At 40.4% G+C, this 26,802-nt stretch overlaps 1 protein-coding gene across 1 annotated transcript in view; it reads left to right on the top strand.

Moving 5' to 3' along the window:
* The window catches only part of SEX4 (dual specificity protein phosphatase (DsPTP1) family protein), a 417,122-nt gene that overhangs the window by 304,153 nt on the left and 86,167 nt on the right, over positions 1-26,802 (top strand). The gene's annotated exons all lie outside the window — the stretch shown is intronic.

The following is a 26,802-nucleotide window of genomic DNA, read 5'->3' as shown; positions in this document are numbered from 1 at the left end:
ATCAGTATTATGAACTTCTTTCATCGTATGTGCAAAGGTGAATAAATAATAATATGTTTGTGAATATAAAAGCTATTAAGAGTAAATAAGTGAAATATTGGTTTTTGGGCATGAAGGTTATAGAATGGTTAAATTGGTTTCACAGTATATGATGGGATAGTTTGTTTCGGAAAATAATGCTAAATTTTCTTTTTGTACACCTAGAATAGTTTTGGAAGCTTGCAATTCATTGCATAATATCACCATAAACTTAATTTAGATTGTCACAAAGTGAAAGGAGCATATTTGCAGTGACAACTACAGTCGAAAACTATCCTGAAGTGAAATTAACATGCTTACAAATTACAATAATTATTGTTGTTCCTTGATTATGACAAAAGTGAAATGAACATACAATATCTACCACTGATTCTTGAATCTAGTTAATATCTTATAATAAGCTACCGGATCCGTCAGGGCTCGGATACGGATTCGGATCCAAATCCGTTGGGATCCGCCCAGGATTCATATGGATGACAGGTCAACAACACCGTGTTACCTGCGTCAACTCTTTGACTGTAGGATAGACCAAACAAATAATTTTTTTGGGTTTCACACTGGTAAATCGATTACTCGGCCAGCAAAGGCTTTTTCAACGGTTAGGGTTAATGTAAAATTGAAAATCGAATTCCCATCATCTCGCTGTTGCAGGTAGATGGATCAACGTTTTGGGCTTTACCTTCCCACCAATATCTGCATTTCGGCATTTCCTCGTGATGAGTTGTGTCCTCACATAAGCATATTTCCTTCCAGTGGACATGTCCTCAGATAAACTTTACGGGAGAGTTCGATGATTTAACTCTTGCGGTTTTGTTTTGTAGAGTTAAAAAATGAGGCTTCAGCGTAGATTTTTAAATATTTACAAAATAATGTTAATAAACCATGGCCATATGGCATGGTTATAAGTGAACTTTATACCCCATTCAAAAGGTAAAAGGTAAAGTTTATATCGAGAAATAGTAAGGTAATCTATTAAATGTAACGTGTTAAAGTAACATGGTTTTTTAAATATATAAAAAGTAATGTTTATAAACCATGGCCATTTGGCATAGTTATATTAAATGTGAACTTTATCAACCATTTGAAACTTAAAATGTAAAGTTTATTAAAGTGACATGGTTTATAAAGTAACTTACTAATAAGAAATTATTAATTTAAACTTGTCTAAATAATTATAAATGATACATTAATTATAAGACTATTAATTTAAAATATTAATTCTATATATATAATAATTATATTTATAATAATTAATATTAAGTAATAAATATACACTAATAATAACATATTTCATATATATATAATAATAAATTATATTGAATTTAGGTTTCTGTGATCCATATCAAATTTGAGAGAAGATTTTTCAGCGAAAATCACATCTGGATGCTTTTGTCGGAGCGTTTCGAATCAACCAGTGTGGTTCATTGTCAGGACAAGTATAATGAACAGATCTCGCTTTGCATATTAAATAGTCAGAGCAGAATATCCCACGGCTATATTTCTTGACCAGGTAACGGCTATAATGACTAACGGCTAGATTTGACTAGGGAACGGTTAGTTTGATTAGAAGTATAACTTTTATTTAATTAAAAAAGTTAATTCAGTTGGTTATATTATTAAAATAAAAGTAAATGGACTATTATATACACTTATATTTATATATATATATATTAAACTAAATTAAATTATAAAATAAATTAATTTTAAATTAATAGTTATTTATAAAGGTTATCAAAATATAAATGATCCAAACTGACAAGAATGTTCTGGTAATTTTAATTTATTATAAAAATTATTAAATAATAATTTTAGTAATAAATTAATATTTTAAACTAAATTAATTATAAAATAAATAAATTTTAAATTAATAGTTATTTATAAAAGTTATTAAATATATAAATGTTAGAGTGATTTAAGGGTTAGAAAGAATATTTTAATATTTAAAATTAATTAATAGTTATTTAAGGGTCAAAGATTAGTTTCAAGATTATTTTTCTTATGTTATTAGAATCAAATTAAGTGCTATTAAAATACCTCAAACTATATCAACCACACCTCAAAGAACCAAGGCCACAAGATACGGGGAACAAGGGGAAACCAACTTAGAAGACAACAAGATCAAGCTAAACCTAGGGAGGGGAAGAAAGGAAGAAAACGACTAGGAGGAGAGGGCTGGGACCCAGCAACTACTGATCTTCCAACCATCTTCTCTATTGAGATTGTTCGGCCTTTTTTCAATCTCAAGGGCTTCCCTAAATTTCTGGTGATGGAATTGCAAAACTATAGCAATAACACTAGCCTCTTCGATACAGACATGATGATTGGTTTTCTCCACATGCTCTGCTAAAGCAGAAGACTTGGTTCTCCTATGATTAAGGTCAGCTGCGTGTTCACTAATCCTTTGATTAATGGAGCGACCAGTCTCACCAATATAGGGGGTGCCACAGGAACAAGGAATAATATATACCCCTTTCATGTCCTTAGGATCGATAGGAACCTTCACATATTTGAGGGACTTACGAATGGTGTTAAGAGGTCTAAAGGTCGAAGGGACATTATGCTTCTTAAGAATCCTCGCAATCCTATCAGTGGTCCCCTGAACAAATGGAAGATGGACACCAGGAATCCGTTCCTTTGGTTCTCTTCTAGATAATGAATTCTTAGCTGTTTTGAGGAAAGCCTTCTGTCCCATGTATCTACTATAATTGTTCTCAACAAAGACATTAAGGAGATGGGATTTCTCCTCCTCAAAGCTCTTTTCATCAGAGATCCTTAAGGCACGAGTAGCAAGGGTGTTAAGAAACCCCAACTTCTGAGCCGGGAAATGGTGGGAACTAGCATGAAGAGACTGCTTCGTATGAGTTTTCTTATGAAACACTTGATGGGAGAGGGAACCATCACTATTCTTAGAGATAAGAAATTAAGAATATCAAGGAAAGGGAGGCAATATAATAAATCCTCAAAGCTCTTTTCATCAGAGATCCTTAAGGCACGAGTAGCAAGGGTGTTGAGAACCCCCAACTTTTGAGCCGGGAAATGGTGGGAACTAGTATGAAGGGTGTGGGAATCTATGGGCTCCCAAAAATTCATAAAGAAGGAGCTCTGCTTAGATCCATAGTCAACACAATTGGTGGTCCTACCTATTTTCTTGCTAAGTTCCTTGCCTTGAAGCTTAAACCCTTAGTTGGTCGTACAGAGTCCTTCGTTAAAGACTCTACTTCCTTTATTGAGGAGCTCAAGGACATTAAGCTGGACTCGGGAGACATTCTTGTCAGTTTTGATGTTGTTTCCTTGTACACTTGCATCCCTATAAATGAGGCCATGGAAGTGATCAATCGTCTAACAGATCCTGATATTAGTAGGTTAGTTGAGATCTGCCTCATTTCGACCTTTTTTAGTTTTGAAGGTGAGTTCTTTGAGCAAACATGTGGGGTTGCCATGGGCTCACCCCTTTCCCTTGTTGTTGCAGATCTTTTTATGGAGGATTTTGAATCCAAGGCTCTAAACTTAGCCCGCCTCCTGCCTAAGCTCTGGAAAAGGTATGTAGATGACACTAATGTCATCTTGTCTCACGGCCAAGAGGAGTTAGATCTCTTCTTCGATCATCTCAATAGTCAATCCTTGGCCATTAAGTTCACTAAGGAACAAGAAATCGATGGTTGCATCCCTTTCCTTGATATTCTTATCTCTAAGAATAGTGATGGTTCCCTCTCCCACCGAGTGTTTCATAAGAAAACTCATACGGAGTAGTATCTTCATGCTAGTTCCCACCATTTCCCGGCTCAGAAGTTGGGGGTTCTCAACACCCTTGCTACTCGTGCCTTAAGGATCTTTGATGAAAAGAGCTTTGAGGAGGAGAAATCCCATCTCCTTAATGTCTTTGTTGAGAACAATTATAGTAGATACATGGGACAGAAGGCTTTCCTCAAAGCAGCTAAGAATTCGTTATCTAGAAGAGAACCGAAGGAACGGATTCCTGGTGTCCATCTTCCATTTGTTCAGGGGACCACTGATAGGATTGCGAGGATTCTTAAGAAGCATAATGTCCCCTCGACCTTTAGACCTCTTAACACCATTTGTAAGTCCCTCAGATCTGTGAAGGATCCTATCGACCCTAAGGACATGAAAGGGGTATATATTATTCCTTGTTCCTGTGGGACCCCCTATATTGGTGACACTGGTTGCTCCATTAATCAAAGGATTAGTGAGCACGCAGCTGACCTTAAGCATAGGAGAACCAAGTCTTCTGCTTTAGCAGAGCATGTGGAGAAAACCAATCATCATGTCTGTATCGAAGAGGCTAGTGTTATTGCTAGAGTTTCGCAATTCCATCAACAGAAATTTAGGGAAGCCCTTGAGATTGAAAAAATGCCGAACAATCTCAATAGAGAAGATGGCTGGAAGATTAGTAGTTGCTGGGTCCCAACCCTCTCCTCCTACTCGTTTTCTTCCTTTCTTCCCCTCCCTAGGTTTAGCTTGATCTTGTTGTCTTCTAAGTTGGTTTCTCCTTGTTCCCCGTATCTTGTGGCCTTGGTTCTTTGAGGTGTGGTTGATATAGTTTGAGGTATTTTAATAGCACTTAATTTGATTCTAATAACATATGGAAAATAATCTTGAAACTAATCTTTAACCCTTAAATAAACTATTAATTAATTTTAAATATTAAAATATTCTTTCTAACCCTTAAATCACTCTAACATTTATATATTTAATATCAGAACATTCTTGTCAGTTTGGATCATTTATATTTAATAACCTTTATAAATAACTATTAATTTATTTTATAATTTAATTTAGTTTAAAATATATATAAATATAAGTGTATATAATAGTCCCTTTAACTTATATTTTAATAAAAATATAACTAACTATTTATATATTACTCTAATATTTATATAATAACTTTTACAACAAACTACTAATTACTCTATTACTTATATGTATATATATATATATATATATATGATAACCTTGATAACTAACTATTAATTTAAATTAATTTATTTAATAATTTATTTAATAATTTAGTTTTTTGATTAGTTTAAATTATATTTATAATTATAAGTTTATTAAATGGTCCATTTACTTTTATTTTAATAAGAATATAACCAACTGAATTAACTTATTTAATTAAATAAAGGTTATACCCCTAATCAAACTAACCGTTCCCCGGTCAAATTTAGCCGTTAGTCATTATAGCCGTTACCTGGTCAAGAAATATAGTCGTGGGATATTCTGCTTTGACTATTTAATATGCAAAGCGAGATCTGTTCATTCAACTTGTCCTGACAATGAACCACACTGGTTGATTCGAAACGCGTTGACAAAAGCATCCAGATGTGATTTTCGCTGAAGAATCTTCTCTCAAATAAATTATATTATTTTTACATAAATAGTTTGTTTTTAAAATTATAAAACTATCTTTATATTGTTTGTACTTGTCGTTTCCTTGTCGTATCCGGATCCTAGTTTTTCAAAAAATTGGTGGATCTGAATCTAGATCCGTATTTGTATTTGGATTCGATTCCTGGTAACTTTGATCTTATTGAGTCTTTTATCTCCCAAACTTGCTCTTAATGTTATAAAGCCCTGAAAACAAGTGCAACCCTGAGGAGAAATTAGAATGGCTATCCAATGCCAACACAAAAGCACCCTCTCTCTGTAGGCCTATTGTCCTTTGGCATAGAGGGGAATTCCTAGGAAAGGTGTAAGATTAACTTTAGAAATAGATGGAATGGTGGACCCAGACAAACACCTATCTAGTATCAATTGGGTGATGGAATCAAGATTACATTAAAGAGGGTCTGAACAATATAGTTAGCACCAAATCTTGGTGAGGCTTACCAGATTAGGAAAAAAATATGTGAAGTTGCTTATACCTTAGATCTTCTAGACAAAGATACAGTTCATAATGCATTCCATGCATCCTGTTTTAAAAAGAAATTAAGAAATCAGTGTCCATTATAAATAAATTTACCAATCCTTGATTAAGAAGGCGAACTCATTTTTGGAACCTAGAGGTATTTTATCAACACACACAAAATCCTTGTGTTCCAAACAAATAATAGAATACCTCATCAAATGGAAGAGTTTACCAGTCAGTGATGCTTGATGGGAAGGTGAATCATTAAAAATAAATTATCCTCTCTCACTGTTTTTTCAAGAAAAAACATTGTTAAAAGGAAGGACTTATCATATACCTAATTAACCACCTCTTTATACTAAAGAGTCACAATTATTCATCGTGATCTCATCTATTTACCAGTATAAGTAATCCATATGTTGTACATAGTATTCATCATCTATCACACACATACACACATACCTAATTAACCACCTCTTTATACTAAAGAGTTACAATTATTCATTGTAATCTCATCTATTTACCAGTATAAGTAATCCATATGTTGTACATAGTATTCATCATCTATCACACACACACACACATATATATGTTTTTTTGTCCCTAAGAAGAACTCAAACGTGCATACTATTACCGCTCAAACTAGCAGGGGTCTTAGGATGGGATCTTAAAGGGCAACAATGGAGCGATAGCCCACTGTCACCTCAGCTAAGGCTCCCTGCTCTTTATAAACTTTCACCAATGGGAGGAGACCTGATATGAAGGGGAATCACTAGATGAATATGTCAATAAGAGGTTGAGGAGTGATTCCTAAAGCCTATTCACAAGAGAGACTCAATTGTATGGCTTACTTTCTCGGGAAGCAAGGTGATAGGCTCTCTAGGAAGGGCTAAGAGGATTCTCGAGGCTAGGTTTGGGAATGTGTCTTGTAAAGATGATTCCTAAGCCTAGAAATCATTATGGAGACTTAGTCTTTATGTGATCTTTGTGGAGTTGAAGATGTAAAGTTGTGGGACCACGCGGGACCAAGTGGACCCACATTTAGGTCAAGGAAGTGGAATTGATCAACCAAGGAGGGGATTGACCTAATTAGGGAAGAGAAGAGGATCAAAGGACAAAATTTGTTGGAGATTTAGACACAATGATCATAATGAGGTCACAACCCAAAATCAACCTAGGGCAAGAAATGGTCTTGTGGCTAGGGCTTGCTATATCTCGGGATTCTACCGTCAGAATTGCTTGAAATTCGTAGGACCTATTGAGCAAACTAAAACACAATAGTGGACCAATTTTCAAGGGTTTTGGATGGATATAAATGATTTCATGTGATGCCCTAGGAGGCCTTTTGATGTTAGGCCTATAATTGGAAGAAATGAAAATAAATGTTATTTTGAACACCAAAGGGATACGCGGATTAGTGCCTTATTTCTTGGGCTTAACAGAGTCAAGATACACATAGATCATGAAATTTCGTGAGCTAAGGAGCCCTAATTGATCCTTGCTAGCCTTTCCAAGGGCAGCAACTAGATCAATAGAGATTTATACTTTAGATTTGTGAATGATACAAAGTTTCGAGGTTTTTAACCTAAGAGGTACCTCTAGGAACATTCGTCCAATCCCTCAAAGGTCAAGGCATGCATTTAATCACTTATTCAAGGTCCCAAAAGAATATTGCATTACATTTAACCCATACAAGAATAAAGATAACAACATACATGCATTTAACCAATAAGATAACAAGAATAGCATCAAAATTTCGAATTACATGAGAGAGAGTATATCCATTTCTGAACTTCGCATTAGAGAAACTCCAAAGACAATAGCGAAATCCAAACATCATAGTGTATTAAGAAAAGCTCCAAAAATTCATCCTGACAAAAAGTGCGAAAATCTCATAAGAGATACTAATCCAATCCAAGTGATGATGATCAAAATTAATCACCTCACTTGTAATTACACAATCACTAATGAGTTTGATTTGCCTAATTTGGCCTAATTGAGCCCCAAATAATAAAATAATATGCAATAATAACATTCTTTGGTGACAAGCCCACCAAGATAGCTCAATAACATAATAATAAGCCTCTCAAGATGGTCGAATGATCAATAAAGTGAGTTGTTGGGCTTTTGAGGAGGCCTAATGAAGTCTAGAATGTGCCATGATGTGAGAATGGACCTCAAACATAGTGGACAAGGGGTTGACCCCTTGTTTCCAAGCAAATCCCTGTGGTGCCTTCAAGTGGCTGTGAGGAGCACAAGGACATCCTCATGGGTCTCCAAGTGGATCGAAAATGCCTATAAACCATCTACAAGGGCTAGGATGATTTCATAAGCCCTTTGTGGTGCTCATCTGGACTCCGGATCATCTGCTAAGTGTATGATGGAAGTGTGGAGTCGGTTGGGCATGGTGAACCAGGTGCATCATCTTCATCCAAAAGAAGGTGGAACACGATCAATCAATGAGTGGTATTGGGGATCCATGAAGTACTCTTTGTTATGGTGGAGGCCCATGGCTCTCAACTCTCACCCTACAAGTGCCCACTGCCAATGTGGCCCTCTAGAGGGCTAGAACTCCCTATAGGGATACCAAGCCCCAAATGGAGACCCACCTGCAATCCTGCATAAGATCCAATGCATCCCTTTGCCCTCCAATACAAAAAATCATTAGAATAATCAAGTAAAAGAGCTTAAAAGTCATGGAATCAAGGGGGCAATTCATGGTGGCACGCCCTTCCATAGTTGGCTTTGTGTTGATTTTGGGTAGCAACGGATGTGCTCTAGCTCCAAAATTTTGTTGAGGGGCTAGAATACATAAGATCTCCAAGTCCCAGAATCGTTTGGTGAAATTCCACCCGGTTTGTGTTTTATTAAAATAATTAATATTTTTAATGGTGTTCCTAAGTCTAAACTTAGGAAAATAATAATATTAATGGGTATTAATAAAGATATGGGTGAGAAGCTTCTAAGAGACGAGGATCAAGTTTGTTTTAATATTAGTCGTTGATTCATCAACAAGAAAAGTACAAGAGAAGACTTGAGAGTCATTTGGAGACACACCAGAAAAATACTCAGTAACCCGAGGGAAATCGATTCTCAAGGAGAAGAAGTTCGATTTCAGAGGGAGAGTTGCAGGGTGAAGGAAGAGGAGTGCATTAGCATCAGTCAAAGACTGAGGAGGAGTTGAAGCAGAGCATCCTAGATATAGCACAAAGGGAAGATCAGTGAGACAACGCAGCTGGAGACGCAATCCTCATGCAGAAGTGACGCAGAGAAGGACAGAGGGTCTCTGGGGTGTCAAAACTTCTCCAAGTAGAGGAGGAAAATTGTCTCAGGTGTTTCTCTCAGAAGTGTCTCAATATTCTGTAGAATCATTCCTTGTAAAGAGATTGTTGCTGAAGATTAATAAATATCCCTCATCTGCTGCACTGGTTTTCCGCATTGGGTTTTTCCAGGGATAATTGTCCAAAAATCACTGTGTTGATGTGATTGATTTTTGTGATTGTATATCACTGTTATTTTCTCTATGCTATTATGTGATAACTGCAGTAGAATTTATTTTAATGTTTATTGAAGGGTTTTGTAAATAACTTATAGTGGAAGATAAGTAGGAGAAATAAATTGGTTACTGCAATGGAATTTCATGTTAGAAATTTTCACACTTTGGCATGTACAAGTATCTCCAAGCTCAATGAGGGGTTAATCAAGGACCCTATTAGGTGGTTTCAACCTTTAAAGGGGGTGATATGCCCATGGTACATTCCTCAAGTGGTAGGTGGCAAATGATATAGTAATGGAACAGAGTGGGGATTAGGGGAATCATCCACACAACATGTCATGGTACAAGGGCAGCTATAACAAGGGAAGCCCACACCTGGGTATATGAGTGTAGAAGGGAGAAAATTGTGGTACATGAGCTACCCCCCAGCCTTCCATTTTCCACCCTTCTTCATATGCCTTTTTCCTTTGATTGATTTTTCTTCATAACTGCTCGCGGCTGCAGGGGATGAGTGCATGATGTGTAATATATAACAGTGGATACCTCCTTAAGGTAGGGAAATTCATCGCCCACCAGGGGTTGGGACAATCATGGGTTCCTTAATGATGGAGGGGGCTCATCTAGGGCCTAAGAACCAAGGTGATGGCCATGGATAAGGGGTAGAGCTCATGCTTGGCTTTTGCCCACATGTTAAATTGTATGTCCCGGCCACCTTTTGCATTTTGTGGTACATTTCCTGTTGAGAGTGGAAAGATTATGCTTTTTCTTCTCTCTAGCTGCATCAACCTCTAGGCATCGTTCCAGGCCTAACCCAAGGTGTGGACAAGGGGAGTTGGAGGTTAACCCTATGTGGATCTAGTGAACACATGTGGACCCAGATGGGAAAAGAAATGAATGTGGCTAAAATAAGTGGAGGGGATTGATGTATATGGTGTCGAGGAGCGGGACCACACAACCAAATTCGGGATTTCCCATGTAGTGCCAACCCTAAAGCTAATGACGAGTAAAGGAGATCCCATAGGACTAGGATACTGGGTTAACCACAAAATTAGGGAATGGAGACAAGAGTACAGACCTAGCCCACTCTTTTCGTCGAATCCTCCCACCAGTCCATGCCCAAAAGTGCCCATGACAATTAAGGAAAATTACGTAACTATACCAATGAAAATCCATACCTTCGGGGTTAGGAGGCCCACCTTCAAGCATACGATGAGGACAAGTGGGTGAGGGACCACATGGCTGGCTCAGGTGGCGGAGCTAATGGCACATCGAGCTATCTGGTGGCTACAATGGGGTGCTAGTTGCCAGTTGAGGACCATCTAGGAGAAAAATAATTCTACTATGAACACTACCCATAGGTGGTGGGTAACACATACCTTAATATAGTATTTTAATAGAGGTGAACGAAATAATATGGTGTCAAGTCAATTCTATGTTGATTTTTGGGTAGCTGCGGGAGGTATTTGTGAAAATTCGGAAACCTGAATCATATTCCAACAACTGGAAATAATTCTCCTAATTGTTAAATTAATTTTAACAATTTATTTATTCTTTGCTACAACAAATACTGAATCAATCACACTGCAACCTACACAAATAAACCGTGGAAAAATAAACGCTGGAAGAAATACTAGCACATACACATAAAATGACAGTTAGATTTGGACCAATGTCGGAAAAACCCAAATTGGGAAAACTGATGCAGCAGTGAAATAATCTGAGTACAACTAGATGTCGAAACTGGTAATCCTACAGAGAAAAAACTGGCAAGAAAAATATAGTGAGTAATTTCCTCACTCCACAAGCAAATCCGGGCTTTGACCTCAGCTCAAATTGAGACGTCCAAACTGGCTCTGCGCAGTCACTGCGTCACCCTAGTGCAGTTGCTCCTATACTCAGCTCTGAACAACTTCTCCTCAAGCCATCTAGTCAACTGTTGTCTGGGAAAATGTCTCTCCTAACCTCTAGAACTTCTGCCCAACTTTTGTCACTGAAACCTTGCTTCTCCCTAGCAATTTCGAAATTGCCTCTAGAGGCTATTGCGTTGCTCTACGTTAGCCTCATTATGGCTCCTATGCCTCTCTTCAAATGCACTCATTGGAACTGGAATCCTTCCTCCGACTTCACTGTACCTGCCCCTCTCTCATTGCTTCGATTTCTCTGGCTCTCTCTCCAGCAACTGAATGTTGCTACTTAGGAAATCGCTCTGCTCATGAAATCAAACTACTCAAGTGATTTCTCCAAGCCCCATCGACTTCTTATAATCCTCTATTGCGAAGATTAGATCTAATCAATGGCTAGGATTAACTTGAAGTCAGTCTGTGTGAGTTTCTAGAACATTCACACCACAACTTAATTAATTATGATTAATTAGTCATATTCCCTAAGTTTAGACTTACGAAATATTTAAAAATTGACTAATAATATAATTAAGTCATTTCTAGCCCCAAGGGTTAGCTCTGTTGGTCAAAATCAGTGCCTCGCCATCGGGAGGTCACAAGGTCCACTCTTCCCGAAGCCATTGGGGTCAGGCCTAGCTAGTGGGCCGCCAGGCTAGATTCCCTTTGGGGTCAATCAACCCAGATTTTTCCGTGCACGTAACGCCACCCATTGACTAGGGTGTCCGTGAACCACAAAAAAAAAAAAAAAAGTCATTTCTGGGCGGAATTTCCAAAAACAATTTCTGGGTTTTGGATATCTCATGTATTCTAGCCTCTCCACAAAATTTTGTGGCTATAACACATCTGATGCTACAAAAAATAACACTCCCTCTTAGCGAGGAATGTGTTCTAGCATTGCTGCTCCCTGTAACAACACTCAGTCTCTGCATCATCTCCTATTACATTGTTGATGTCTGGATACTACTTCCCACCAACTATTACGCAACTCTGATATGTGTTGCATTTGTGCTACTGTTGACTCTGCTAAACTGCTGCCAACACTACATCTGCACTACAACTCCCTCTCCATTTGTTGCTACTGCAACTGCAACATTTGCAACTAGAAAACATCTTAAATACTGAATCGACTGTGATCAGTATAATGCCTCTGTCACCCGAGTCTCTGACTGCTACTAGTATTTGCGCTGTCATTGGGGAATTTGCACTGCTGCTGACTCTACGTTGTGCCACTTGCACTGTTGCCAACACTGCACTGCACTCCCCAACATCTGACTACAATTAGACTCTACATCTGTCACTCTGGCATCTACTACCGCTGATCCATCCTGCTACTGAAATACTGTGGGCCCCTGTAGCAAGGTACTGATTCAAGAGGTGGACCTCCTCAAGAATCCTGCCCATTTGTAGCACTCTGAGGCTACAAAACCAATTCACCCCACTTAACTCCTAGGGTTATATCAACAAACATGGCGAAGTCTTCCTCCAGCCAGGAGGAAAGCCTATTGATCTCTGTTGATGTTGCCTATTGGTCCTGCTTCTCCTCCTTGTCCTTCTCCCTGAGATGACATTGGGTGTTGTAGTGACCAAGCTCACCACATCTGAAGCATTTGACCTTCAACAGTTCCTTCTTCTTTCGCTACTCCCCCTGTCCCTGACTAGGACACTTTGATGCGAGGGCCACATTCTCCTCCTCCTACACCTGCTTCAACCACTGTTGTTGTCATTGATGGAGTTCTTCACTAAGTCTCGTCTCAACTCCTCCAGCTACAAGTCAGCCCACATCCTGTCCAACCTTGGCAAGGTTTCTCTCCCCAAAATGTTTTGGACGAATACCTTCCATTCCTCGGAGACACTGTTAGTGTCAATTGCACTAACTCTGTGGGTTGAGGTTATGCCCCAACAGCGGACAACTGGTCCTGGATCTCCTAAATCCTAGTGAGGAATGTGTCTATGTGTTCCCCTTTTTGCATCCTGGTGCATCTCAACTTCTTCTCTAAGTACATCTTCCACTGCTCGGAAGTGCCCTGGTACAACGTGGAAAGTGTATCCCACATCTCTTTGGTCGTTCCCTTGGATTCTATGTGTGATACCACATGATCGCGGACATCATCTAGGATCAATCTCCTTGCCCGCACCATCTCCTTTCTGTACTCCCTAACCTGATCTGCATCAGTGGGGATAGCTACCACTACATCTATGAAAGGATTCAGGCCATATTCATCCAGAAGGAAGGACATCCTTGCCTTCCAGATGACATAGGTGGAAGCACCATCCAACTTGTCCTGATCTCGAAATCCAATAGTGGCCATCTCAAACAATGTCAAAAAACTCCTCTTCCTTTCTGCTTAGCTAGGCTATTCTCACTCCCTTCTGGAGTGAGAAAATCTGCTCACAACAATTGTTGATTTGCAAGGGAAATTGAACTTCTTGAGACTAGAAGTTCCCTGAGGAAAGTTTTCCCTTAGTGTGTGCTCTTTTTCCACCCGATGCTAGTTCTGCTCTAGAAAACTACTGCAAAACCACTGCGTCTAGCTAGAGATCTCTGCAAAAAACACTGGTTGCTCCCTCTGCCACTGGAACCCCTTGATCTAGAGAGATCGAATTTTTCTGGCCCTCTTAGAAAAATCGATTCTCAAGAAATAAGATCTCTTGGCCAAGGTGACTGTGCTGCTTCTGGGGTTTCGACCCACTGCGCCTCAAAAAACAATGAAACTCCCTCTTCCTTCGCTACTGAGCTCTCCAACTAATCATCTGCGCTTCAATACCATGTGAAAATTCAAAAACCCAAATCTTATTACAACAACTAGAAATAATTCTCCTAATTGTTAAATTAATTTTAACAATTTATTTATTGTTTGCTACAACAAATACTGAATCAATCACACTGTAACCTACACTAACACAAATAAACTGCGGAAGAAATAAACGTTGGAATAAATACTAGCACACACATAAAATGACAATTATTTTTGGACCAATGTCCCCAGAAAAACCCAGCTTGGGAAAATCGGTGCAACAACTGAGGGTTTTATTATTATGTAGTAGTGAAATGATCTAAGTACAACTGGATGCTGAAACTGGCAATCCTACAGAGAAAAAACTGGCAAGAAAAATCTAGTGAGGAATTTCCTCACTCCACAGGCAAATCCGGGCTCTGACCTCGGCTCAAATTAAGTTGGCCAAACTAGCTATGCGCAGTCACTATGTCACCCTAGCATAGTTTCTCCTGCACTTATCTCAGAACAACTTCTCCTCTGGAACCTCTGCCCAGCTTTTGGTACTAAAACTCTGCTTCTCCCCAGCAATTTCGAAATTGCCTCTATAGGCTACTGCGCTACTTTGCGTCAGCCTCACTATGGCTCCTCTTCCTCTCTACAAATGCACTCACTGGAACTGGAATCCTTCCGTCAGCTTCACTGTCCCTACCCCTCTCTCACTGCTTTGATTTCTTTGGCTCTCTCTTCGACAACTAAATGTTGTTACTCAGGAAATCGAACTGCTCAAGTGATTTCTCCAGGCCCCATATACTTCTTCTTATAATCCTCTGTTGAGACTTCAACGACCAATATTAGTCTTTAGATCTTAATCGATGGCTAGGATTAACTTGAAGTCAATCCGTGTGAGTTTCTAGAACATTCACACCATGACTTAATTAATTCTAATTAATTAGTCATATTCCCTGAGTTTAGACTTAGGAAATATTTAAAAACTGACTAGGAAATATCTAAAAAGAAGAGCTGCAGATCTGGATTTTCTTAAAAACTGTCGGGACAGCAACCCTGATGATGGATCCCATTTGGGATTTGAAACGTTGGTATAAAAATGTTCATACTGTGGATTCTCCGGTCAATGGTTCAAAAGATACAAACCACAGATCTCTTAAATCCAAAATCTTATCCCTGCACGGAGGGGATACTTGGAGTGAAATCCTTTTACTCGAAAGTTTTAGAGTGAGGATAAAAAGAAGAGCTGCAGATCTGGATTTTCTTAAAAACTGTCGGGACAGCAACCCTGATGATGGATCCCATTTGGGATTTGAAACGTTGGTATAAAAATGTTCATACTGTGGATTCTCCGGTCAATGGTTCAAAAGATACAAACCACAGATCTCTTAAATCCAAAATCTTATCCCTGCACGGAGGGGATACTTGGAGTGAAATCCTTTTACTCGAAAGTTTTAGAGAGGATAAAAAGAAGAGCTGCAGATCTGGATTTCTTAAAAACTGTCGGGACAGCAACCCTGATGATGGATCCCATTTGGGATTTGAAACGTTGGTATAAAAATGTTCATACTGTGGATTCTCCGGTCAATGGTTCAAAAGATACAAACCACAGATCTCTTAAATCCAAAAGACTAGTAATCTAATTAAGTCATTTTTGGGCAGAATTTCTAGAAGCGATTTGTGGGTTTTGGAGATCTCTTGTATTAGCCTCTTCACAAAATTTCGTGGCTATAACACATCCGAAGCTACAAAAACTAACACCTTGTAGTAAATATTGGGATCGACATCACTTTTGGTGAAACCAAGACTCATCAAGTATCCATCAATTCGAGAATAACAAGCCTGAGGTGCCTGCTTGAGTCCGTACAAAACCTTCTTCAGTCCGCAGACATGAGACTGCTTCTCATGTACCTCAAAGCCCTGATGTTGCTCTATGTACACTTCTTCCTCAATCACTCCATTGGGGAAAGTGGTTTTCACATCCATCTCCAAAACCTAGAAATCGTTTCTGGAAATTCACCCTAGAAATGACTTAATTATATTATTAGTCGTTTTTAAAATATATCTGAAGTCTAAACTTAGGGACTATGACTAATTAATTAGAATTAACTAAGTTATGGTGTGAATCTTCTAGAAACTCACACGGATCAACTTCAAGTTAATCCTAGCCATAGATTAAGATCTAATCATGGTCGTTGAAGCCTCAACAGAGGATTATAAGAAGTCAATGGGCACTTGGAGAAAACACTTGAGCAGTTCGATTTCTTGGTAGATCAATTTCCAGAGTGGCAGCAGTCAGTTGCCGGAGAGAGAGCTAGTGAAATCGAAGCAGTGAGAGAGGGGCAGAGACAATGAAGTTGGAGGAAGGATTCCAGATTCGATGAGTGCATTTGCAGAGAAGTAGAGAAGACACAGTGAGGCTAACATAGAGCAGCACAGTAGCCTCTAGAGGCCAAGTCAAATTGTTGGGAAGAAGCAAAATTTCTATGCCAGACGTTGGGCAGAGGTTCCAAAGGCTAGGAGGGACACTTTCCCAGAAAGCAGTTGATCAGACGGTTTGAGGAGAAGTTGTTCCAAGCTGAGAGCAGCAGCAACTGTGCTAGGGTGACACAGTGATTGCGCAGAGGTAGTTTGGATAGCTCAATTTGGGCTGAGGTTAGTGCCGGGATTTGCCTGTGGAGTGAGGAATTTCTCCTCACTAGATTTTCTTGCCAGTATTTCTCTATAGGATTTCCAGTTTTGGCATCCAGTTGTACTTAGTTTATTTTGTTGTTCCATAATAATAAAACCATAAGCTATTGCACTAGTTTTCCCGAGTTGTGTTTTTCCGGGCACATTGGTCCAAAAATAATTGTGTTACTTTATGTGTGTGTGCTAGTATTTCTTCTGCAGTTTATTTGTGTAGGTTGCAGTGTGATTGATTCAGTATTTTTTGTTGCACACAATAAATATATTGTTAAGAATTAATTTAACAATTAGGAGAATTATTTCCAATTGTTGCAATAGGAATCGGGTTTCCGATTTTCCACATGGTATCCGAGCACAGATGAGAAGTTGGAGTGCTCAATAGCGAAGGAGTTTCGTTGTCCATTGAGGGGCAACAGTTCGAAACCCCAGAGGCAACGTAGTCACCTTGGCCAAGAGGTCGAATTCTTGAGGAGAAATCGATTTTTCCGAGAGGGACAGAAAAATTTGATCTCTCCAGATCAAGGGTTTGCAGAGGCAGAGGGAGCAACTAGTATTTTTCATAAAGCACATCTCTAGCTGGATGCAGCAGTTGCTAGATCAGAACTAGCATTGGGAGGAAGAAGAGCACACACTGAGGGAAAAATTTCCTCAAGGAACTTCTAGTCTCAAGAAGTTCGAATTCCCTTGTAGAGTAGCAGCAGTGGACAAGTAGCAGTAGCGGTTGAGTAGCAGCAACGACCGAGTAACAGAAACAACGGAGTAACGGCAGCGACCGAGTAACAATAGTGGCTAAGTAGCAGTAGTTGAGTGGAAAGAGGAGGAGATTTTCGACATCATCTATGATGGCCACTGCCAACTACGAGATCAGGATAGGTTGGACGCTGCTTCCAACTATGTCATCTGTGTTGATTTCTAGTAGCATCGGATGTGCTCTAAGTATCAAAATTTGTAGGGAGGCTTAGACACATATCATTCTCCAATACCCAAAAATCATTTTGGGAAATTCCACCCGAAGATAGTTTTATTAAAATAATTAATTATTTTTAATGGATGCCCAAGTCTAAAATTAGGAAATTAAAGTAATTAAAGGGTATTAATTGAACTATCTATGAAACTTCTAGAAGAAGACGAAGATCGAGTCCAAATGATCTGAGCCATTGATTAGAATCTAATATGGGTCGTTGGTTCTCAACTGGAGGATTATAAGGACATTGATGGGCACTTGAAGAACACACCGAGTAAAGTTTAGAAGATTGAATTTTTGAAGCACAGCAGTTGCCATTGAGAAATTCGAAGTGAGCTTTTGCAGTGAGGGGCAGGGATAGTTCTAGTTGGAGATTTCTCCTGATTCAGGAATACTTAGCAGAGGAGGCAGAGAGAGATCCGGGAGAGGTAGCGCAGAGATAGAAGAGGCTGATGCAGGGCCACGCAGAGCTAGAAGAGGCTGACGTAGGGCCACGCAGAGCCAGTGTAGGTTGACGTAGAGGCAATACAAAACCTTGAGGAGGTCCGAAAATTTGCTGGGGGGATCGATATTAGAAGCCAGAACTTAGAAGCCAGGGTGTGAGAACAAGAGGTGAAATTCGAAGTTCCTAGGCAGCAAGTTGATTAGCGAATGGGGTGACGCTGTCCATAGAGGCTGTGACGCTGGGCTTACGCAATCACTGCACAGAGGCAACCAGGGGCAGTCCATTCAATGGCTAGATCAACGAGGATCTCCTATGAAAGTGTGACGTAATCTTACTTATCTCTCTTCATTGATATTCTTTGTGTTAGATAGCCAGCAGGGCATCCAGAGATTGTATTCAGAATTACTACTGCATAATAATAAAACCCTCAGTGACAACACCAGTTTTCCCACACTGGGATTTTCCGGGGACATTTGTCCAAAAATAACTGTGTAGATTTGTTGTGTATTTCTTTCTTGTTCAGTTTCTTGTTTCCGCATTTTATTTAAATGGTGAAGGTTGCAATGTATTTGTGTCAGTGTTTACTATAGGAAAGAGTAAATAATTTTGTTCAATAATTAACAAATAGGAGAGACGTAATTAGTTGCTGCAGTAGAAATTTGGGGCTTCCAAATTTCCACATGGTATCGGAGCAACAGGTGAAACAAGAGAGCAGTGTTGGAAGAGCCCAGTGCTGAAGGAGGAAGAGAGTTTGAAATTACTATAGAGGCAGCGATTCAAATCCCTAGAGGAAGTGCATAGTTCAGGCCAGGAGGGCAAGATTTTCGTGGTAATTCTCTCTCTGAGTGAATCGACAGAGAGGTAGGATTTCCAGATCGAGATTTGTTAGCGGCAGAAGGAGAAGTGCAGCAAAAGCTTCAACGAAGAGGGGTTCTTGGTGTGACATAGTTTTCTGCAGGCAGTTGTTGGGTGTTAAAATTGGCAACCAGGGCAAAACTTCATGTGAGTCATCTTATTCATGGCTGATAATATTTTTATTAGATTCCTCTCGTCGAGAGGTGTAAGATTGATATAAAGATCATCCGATTCTGATAAGTATTCATGGAGATATGAATTTATTTTTATTATGGAATTATTATCAAGCCGACCTACAACTCATGTAGGCTCAGAAGCCCAACAGTCACATCTATTCACCCACCAACGTTGTGTATAAATATAAGAGGACTTTTCCTCATTTGGACTCACTCATCTCATCACATCTCTCTCTCTCTACTGCGCAGATATGAGTCTCTTCTCTACTGCGCTGAAATGGGTCTCTCTCTCTCACACATGTGAAGCCGGAAGCTGTTGAATTTGAAGCTGCAACTGCAGAAGTAAAGATTGACTTGCGTGGCCTAGAAGTTCTCCTCTTTGGAACTGCGTTGTAGGTTCATCTGAACCTCCTTTGAAAGCCGCAACTTTTGGTGGTGGAATGAAGTCAATCCGATGAACGGTTTGCAAGATATCGACTGCCCTAGTTTGAAGCCGAAAACTGCTGAAATTGAAGCTGCAACTGCAGAAGTAAAGATTGACTTGCGTGGCCTAGAAGATCTCCTCTTTGGAACTGCGCTGTAGGTTCATCTGAACCTCCTTTGAAAGCCACAACTTTTGGTGGTGGAATGAAGTCAATCCGACGAACGGTTTGCAAGATATCGACTGCCCTAGTTTGAAGCCGAAAACTGCTGAAACTGAAGCTGCAACTGCAGAAGTAAAGATTGACTTGCGTGGCCTAGAAGATCTCCTCATCTAAACTGCGCTGTAGGTTCATCTGAACCTCCTCTGGAAGCCAAAACTTTTGGTGGTGGAATGAAGTCAATCCGACGGTCGGTTTGTGAGATATGGTCTGCCCTAGTTTGATAATGAAGCCGCTAATGCTGATGCTGCTGATCTAGGGTTTGCTACTACTGATATGAATCAGATTTATTGTACTATTTCTCTTTGCTGAATTATTGAAGATAAAAGAAGATTTGATCAAAGGGTTTCCCCACACATTGTGGGGTTTGTCCCTGGCTAGCCGCCACATCTTGTGTCTCTTGTCTTGGCTTGTTTTCTGTCGATTGTTTAATGTTCTATCTGCACTTTACTTTATGTACATGTGATTGCTAATCGGTGGAATATAATAAGAAAAAGAAGTAAACTGTTATAAGCATAGAACATACCATAACTTAACATGGTATCAGAGTTGAGGTGAAGACAAAGCTCGAGCAAGAGCAAGAGCAATCATCGAAGAGAATATTGGCAAGGCTATCCTAAAAGAACTATGGGGTCCTCAACACTCTTTCCTGCTGAACACAAGCTCCGTGAGAAAGCTGACTATCACGGATGGAAGATGTCTATCGATCTAACCCTTGAGAATCAAGGAGTGTTGGATCATGTGAGAGGCAATATTGTTGAGCCTCCATCAAATGCATCCGCTGTTGCCTAGAACAAATGAAAAAATGGAGAAGTCAAAACAATAGAAGATCATCCGGGACTCTATCGACAAGCACTTGGTGGCCTACATCTCTGAACTGGACACCTCCAAGGAAATCTACAATAGACTGGTGAGTTTATTTAAAGTTAGCGATGCAGATCAAGTTTTGTTTCTTAGAAATAAGATGAGGGAAATCAAGAAGGGTAAAGATGAAAGTATGCAAGCATACTTCTTAAGAATCACCGAGATCAAGAACGATCTCCTATCTATTGGGGAAACTATTACTGACAGAGAAATGGCACTCACAACTCTTGGAGGATTGCCATTTGAATGGTATGTGTTCAGGACTACTCTTTTGAACTATAATGTAATTCCTGGTTTCGAGGAATTAATGGCTAGATGCATTCAAGAACAAACAAGGGTAGAAGAGCAGGAAATGCCCATGCCTAAAGGTCCTCCTGCTGCCTTTTCTTCTCATGCAAAGAAAAGAAATAATTCCGAGACTAAATCAAAAGGAAAGGCTGGACCTAAGGCTAGAAGAAAATGACGATGTTACATTTGCGATAAAGCAAGTCACTATGTATGAGATCATGAGCATCATGATGAATGAGATCGTGGACATAAAGGGCAACATGAGATCATGCACATATAGGATAGCATGATGATGATGCACACTAGTTTGAGCAGCATCATGATGGATAAAATCATGGACATGGGCAGGATGATGATAATCATGATTAGAGAAGCATGGTACAGTATGCAGTAGTGCAACTCGAAATCCCTCTGATGACAATCAAAGGAATGACAAATTCAACAACAAAGGTAAGAGGAGAGCTAGGAATCAAGGAAGAGGACAAGCATTCAAGAAGGCTAGAAATTCTAGGATGTATTAAATGCACCTGACCTCAAAAGGAACCTGGTGTCCATCTTGGCAATGGAAGACAGAGGCTTCAAGGTAACCTTCAGCAATGGCAAGGTATGTATATGGAAAAATAATGTTAAAGATGCCTTTACTCTTGGGTTTAGTGTTGATTCATTATATCAGGTCGATGGAAGTCCGCTAGGTGTCATGTCTTGTGACACATCTCTTTAGTTCGAACTTTGGCATTGGAGGTTTTCCCACCTTCATTACAAAGCTCTACCCGATGTAAGACAGATGGTAACAGAGATGCCCAAATACCAAGTAGAGAAAGAAGGTGTATGTCCGGGATGTGCCTAAGGAAAGCTCAAAAGGGGACCATTCCCCTCAAGCCAAAGCAAGACCTCCGATATATTACAATTGGTTTACTCAGGCACACCTGAGGTTGGCATTAAGAGGGAGACCACTACACCACATACTACTGAGCAGAATGGTGTGGTGGGAAGGAAGAACCATACAATGATGGAAGCTGTCCGGGCCATGCTACATGATCAAAGACTTCCAAAGTTTCTATGGGCTGAAACTGCAAACACTGCCGTATATGTACAAAATCGATGCCCTCATCAAGCATTGGGTTCCAAGACTCCTGAAGAAAAATTCACCGGTAAGAAACCTGATGTTTCTCATTTTAAAATTTTTGGAAGCCCTGTATACTTTCATGTGCCGAAAGAGAAAAGAAATAAATTGGGAGCATCTGGAAAGAAGGGAATTTTCGTGGGCTATGGTGAAAATACTAAAGGCTATAGAATCTATGTAGCCGATCAAAGGGAAGTCATAATTAGTCATGATGTCACCTTTGACGAAGATATGGCTCTCAGCAAGGTGATCAATCTTCCGACTTTGAGGAGCTCTCAAGAAGCCGACACCAGGGAACCGAAAGAAAAGGATGATGAATCAATGCCTGATGTAGAAGAACCCATGGATCCGATTGATCCTCCTCCATATGAGCCTTCCTCTTCTAGGAAGAGGCCTTCATGGCTTAAGGGGTTACTTGATGATGTTGAAGGACATGCTGCACCCCGAGGAACCTTTCGTGAAAGTAAGAAACCTAATAGGTATCAAGGATACCTGACCATCATGAGCACGATCATACAAAATGAGCCTTCGTCATTCTCAGATGCCGTCAAGCATCAAGTATGGAAGGATGCTATGACCGAAGAATATGAGTCTATCATAAAGAATGATGTTTGGGAAGTAGTTCCCAGACCCCAGGACAAGACTGTTGTTACTTCCAAATGGCTTTACAAGATAAAGCATGCAGCAGATGGAAGCACGGAAAAGTATATGGCTCGTTTTGTTGCTCGAGGTTTCTCCCAAAAGGAAGGTATAGACTATGATGAGATATTTGCACCTGTTGCCAGATATATGACCATCCGCTCGATCATAGCCCTTGCCGCTTCACAAGGATGGAACCTACATTAGATGGACGTCAAGACTGCGTTCTTGCATGGCTCGATCAAAGAAGAGGTCTACGTGGAGCAACTCGAAGGATTTGAGATTTATGATTGAAAATCTCAGGTATGCAGGTTGAAGAAGGCTCTCTATGGGTTGAAGCAAACACCTCGAGCATGGTATGAGAGGATCGATAGCTACTTGATGAAGCTGGGATTCACTAGGAGTGAAGCTGATCCTAACCTTTACTTTAAGGTTGAAGATGACAAGCCTCTCATACTGGTGTTGTATGTGGATGACCTCTTTCTAACAGGTGCAAACCCTCTCATTCACAAATGTAAGAGGGAGATGGCTTCTGAATTTGAAATGAAGGACCAAGGACTTGAAGTGTGGCAGAAGCCAAGGGAAATTTTCCTATCTCAAGGAAAATATGTGGTAAATATATTGGAAAGATTCGGTATGATGGACTGCAAGCCTGTGACTACCTCGAGGATCTTAACTTTTAGAAGTTATATGGTAGTGATGTCGGACCAAACTTGGGAAATGCCTTTGAGTTTCAAAAACTCATTTGCATTGATGTTCTTGGTGAACCTCCGTCCGAACATATGTTTTGCAGTTAGCATTGTGAGCTCATATTTGGTTGAGCCTCACTGGATTGATGCCAGGAATCTTCTGAGATGTCTTCAGGACACAATCTCTCATGGATTAAGATACACTGTCAGAGATGTGAGACTACTTGGATATACTGATGTTGATTGGGCAGGCAGTGTGGTGGACCGTAAGAGCACTTTCGGGTACTGTTTCACCTTGGGATCTGCTTCGATATCCTGGATGAGCAGGAAGCAGAAGTCGGTGGCTTTGAGCACCGCCGAAGCAGGATATATTGTTGCTAGCATAACCTCGTGTGAGGCAGTCTGGTTGCGAAAGCTCTTCAGTGAGCTGTTTGGATTTACATTGGATACCACTGTGATTCTCTGTAACAACCAGAGGTGGGATTCGATTATTGAGGAATCCCGTATTCGTCAATTGCTCCAGCAGATAGACATCATCTGGGATATGGTACGTGGATGAGCAAGGAAGCTCCATCACATTAAGATGATGTACAAGTTGATACACCTTGTCAAAGCCCCGAGGAAAGATCTAATCTGTGATTTTCCCAAACGACTTGGAGTCGGAAAGAAACCTTTGTACAAGGGTCCTGCATGTTGCATACATTGAGCTCTGGGAGCTCTGAGGGCTTGCGATTCCTACTGGAGCAACATATGACCACAGGGTGACTCACCCTCCCCTGGTGGTGCACACTGGAACAAGATGATTCGCTCTCTTGTGGGACAAGATGATTCGCTCTCTTGTGGAACAGGATGACTCGCTCTCCTGTGTAGCAGGATGATTAGTTCTCTTGTGAGGCCTGGATTGATGTGTTCTCCATGGCAGCCTGGATTGATGTGTTCTCCACGGCGATTGTAGCAGGATTGATGTGTTCTCCTGTGAGGCCTGGATTGATGTGTTCTCCATGGCAATTGTAGCAGGATTGATGTGTTCTCCTGTGAGGACAGGGTTGATTAGTTCCCCTGTCGAGGCATCCTACCCATGTAGTCTGGGACTCATGGGAAGTACCTCTCATCTGATCAATGAGCAGGGAAATGAAGTTAGGGACCATAGTAGTACCGATGGACGCATCGTTGTAACTATCATACTCCCTACGCTAGGATGACCTCCATTGATCTGGGATCAATGATACTAGTCTGGGACTAGTGGTAGGAGTTGTACCTTACTATGACGCTAACTTCGGGTCGGTTGAGACTGGTTTGGGATCAGTGGTACATACTCTGAGACTGACTTTGAGTCAGTGGAGGATGATATTGGTCTGGGACCATTGGAGTTGTACTCACTATGATGCTGACTTTGGGTTGGTTGAGACTGGTCTGGGACCAGTGGTACATACTCTGAGACTGACTTTGAGTCAGTATGATACATCCTCGATCATTTCTTCTTCTTCATAATTCGGACAAAAGCAGAGCAGAACAGAACAATGCAAGAGCAGAGCAGAACATAGCAAAACAGTACAGATCAGTGCAGGGCAGATCAAGACAAAGCAGAACAGGCAGAATAGAGCAGAGCAGGGCAAGGGTCAGGCTGTACAGTGCAGTGAATTTGATGGATGAATAGTAACGACCGATAGACAGATTGCAGATGAAGTTCTCCATGGTTGAGAGGGAGTGTTAAAATTGGCAACCAGGGCAAAACTTCATGTGGGTCATCTTATTCATGGCTGATAATATTTTTATTATATTCCTCTCGTCGAGAGGTGTAAGATTGATATAAAGATCATCTGATTCCGATAAGTATTCATGGAGATATGAATTTATTTTGATTATGGAATTATTATCAAGCCGACCTACAACTCATGTAGGCTCAGAAGCCCAACAGTCGCATCTATTCACCCACCAACGTTGTGTATAAATATAAGAGGACTTTTCCTCATTTGGACTCACTCATCTCATCACATCTCTCTCTCTACTGCGCAGATATGAGTCTCTTCTCTACTGCGCTGAAATGGGTCTCTCTCTCTCGCACATGTGAAGCCGGAAGCTGTTGAATTTGAAGCTGCAACTGCAGAAGTAAAGATTGACTTGCGTGGCCTAGAAGATCTCCTCTTTGGAACTGCGCTGTAGGTTCATCTGAACCTCCTTTGAAAGCCGCAACTTTTGGTGGTGGAATGAAGTCAATTCGACGAACGGTTTGCAAGATATCGACTGCCCTAGTTTGAAGCCGGAAACTGCTGAAATTGAAGCTGCAACTGCAGAAGTAAATATTGACTTGCGTGGCCTAGAAGATCTCCTCTTTGGAACTGCGCTGTAGGTTCATCTGAACCTCCTTTGAAAGCCGCAACTTTTGGTGGTGGAATGAAGTCAATCCGACGAACGGTTTGCAAGATATCGACTGCCCTAGTTTGAAGCCGGAAACTGCTGAAACTGAAGCTGCAACTGCAGAAGTAAAGATTGACTTGCGTGGCCTAGAAGATCTCCTCATCTGAACTGCGCTGTAGGTTCATCTGAACCTCCTCTGGAAGCCGAAACTTTTGGTGGTGGAATGAAGTCAATCCGACAGTCGGTTTGTGAGATATGGTCTGCCCTAGTTTGATAATGAAGCCGCTAATGCTGATGCTGCTGATCTAGGGTTTGCTACTACTGATATGAATCAGATTTATTGTACTATTTCTCTCTGCTGAATTATTGAAGATAAAAGAAGATTTGATCAAAGGGTTTCCCCACACATTGTGGGGTTTGTCCCTGGGTAGCCGCCACATCTTGTGTCTCTTGTCTTGGCTTGTTTTCTGTCGATTGTTTAATGTTCTATCTGCACTTTACTTTATGTACATGTGATTGCTAATCGGTGGAATATAATAAGAAAAAGAAGTAAACTGTTATAAGCATAGAACATACCATAACTTAACATTGGGTAGAAAAACGTCAGAGGGAAGAAGGGACACTCAGCGGAAGATGTACTTAGAGAAGAAGATGAGGTCCATGCAGATGCAGAAGGGGGAACGCATTGATCCGTTCCTTGCAAAGCTTCAAGTGACCCGAGATGAGCTAGTAGTTGTGGAGTCTACACCTCAGTCTTCCGAGATGGTAAGACTAGACCTCAACTCAGTTTCAGAGGAGTGGCAAGCATTTGTCCAGAACATCCTAGGTAGGGAGAACTTGCTGGATTGGGAAGGAAAGTGGGCAACTCTTAAGCAAGAGGAGTTGAGGAGAGACTTGGTTAAGTGTAAACTTGACGAAAGCAGCAATAGTGGGTCGAAGCCCAAGGAGGAGGAAGAGAATGTAGCCCTCACATCCAAGGGGCAGCAGGAGCAACGAAAGAAGAAGAAAGATGTTTCGAAGATCAAATGCTTAAGGCGTGGTGAATTCGGT

The sequence above is a fragment of the Pinus tabuliformis genome, chromosome 3_1, assembly GCF_031772625.1.
Source record: "Pinus tabuliformis cultivar Carrire ecotype Pingquan chromosome 3_1, CPIR1, whole genome shotgun sequence".
In the NCBI taxonomy this organism is placed as follows: Eukaryota; Viridiplantae; Streptophyta; class Pinopsida; order Pinales; family Pinaceae; genus Pinus; species Pinus tabuliformis.
This window is presented reverse-complemented; position numbering and strand designations above follow the sequence as displayed.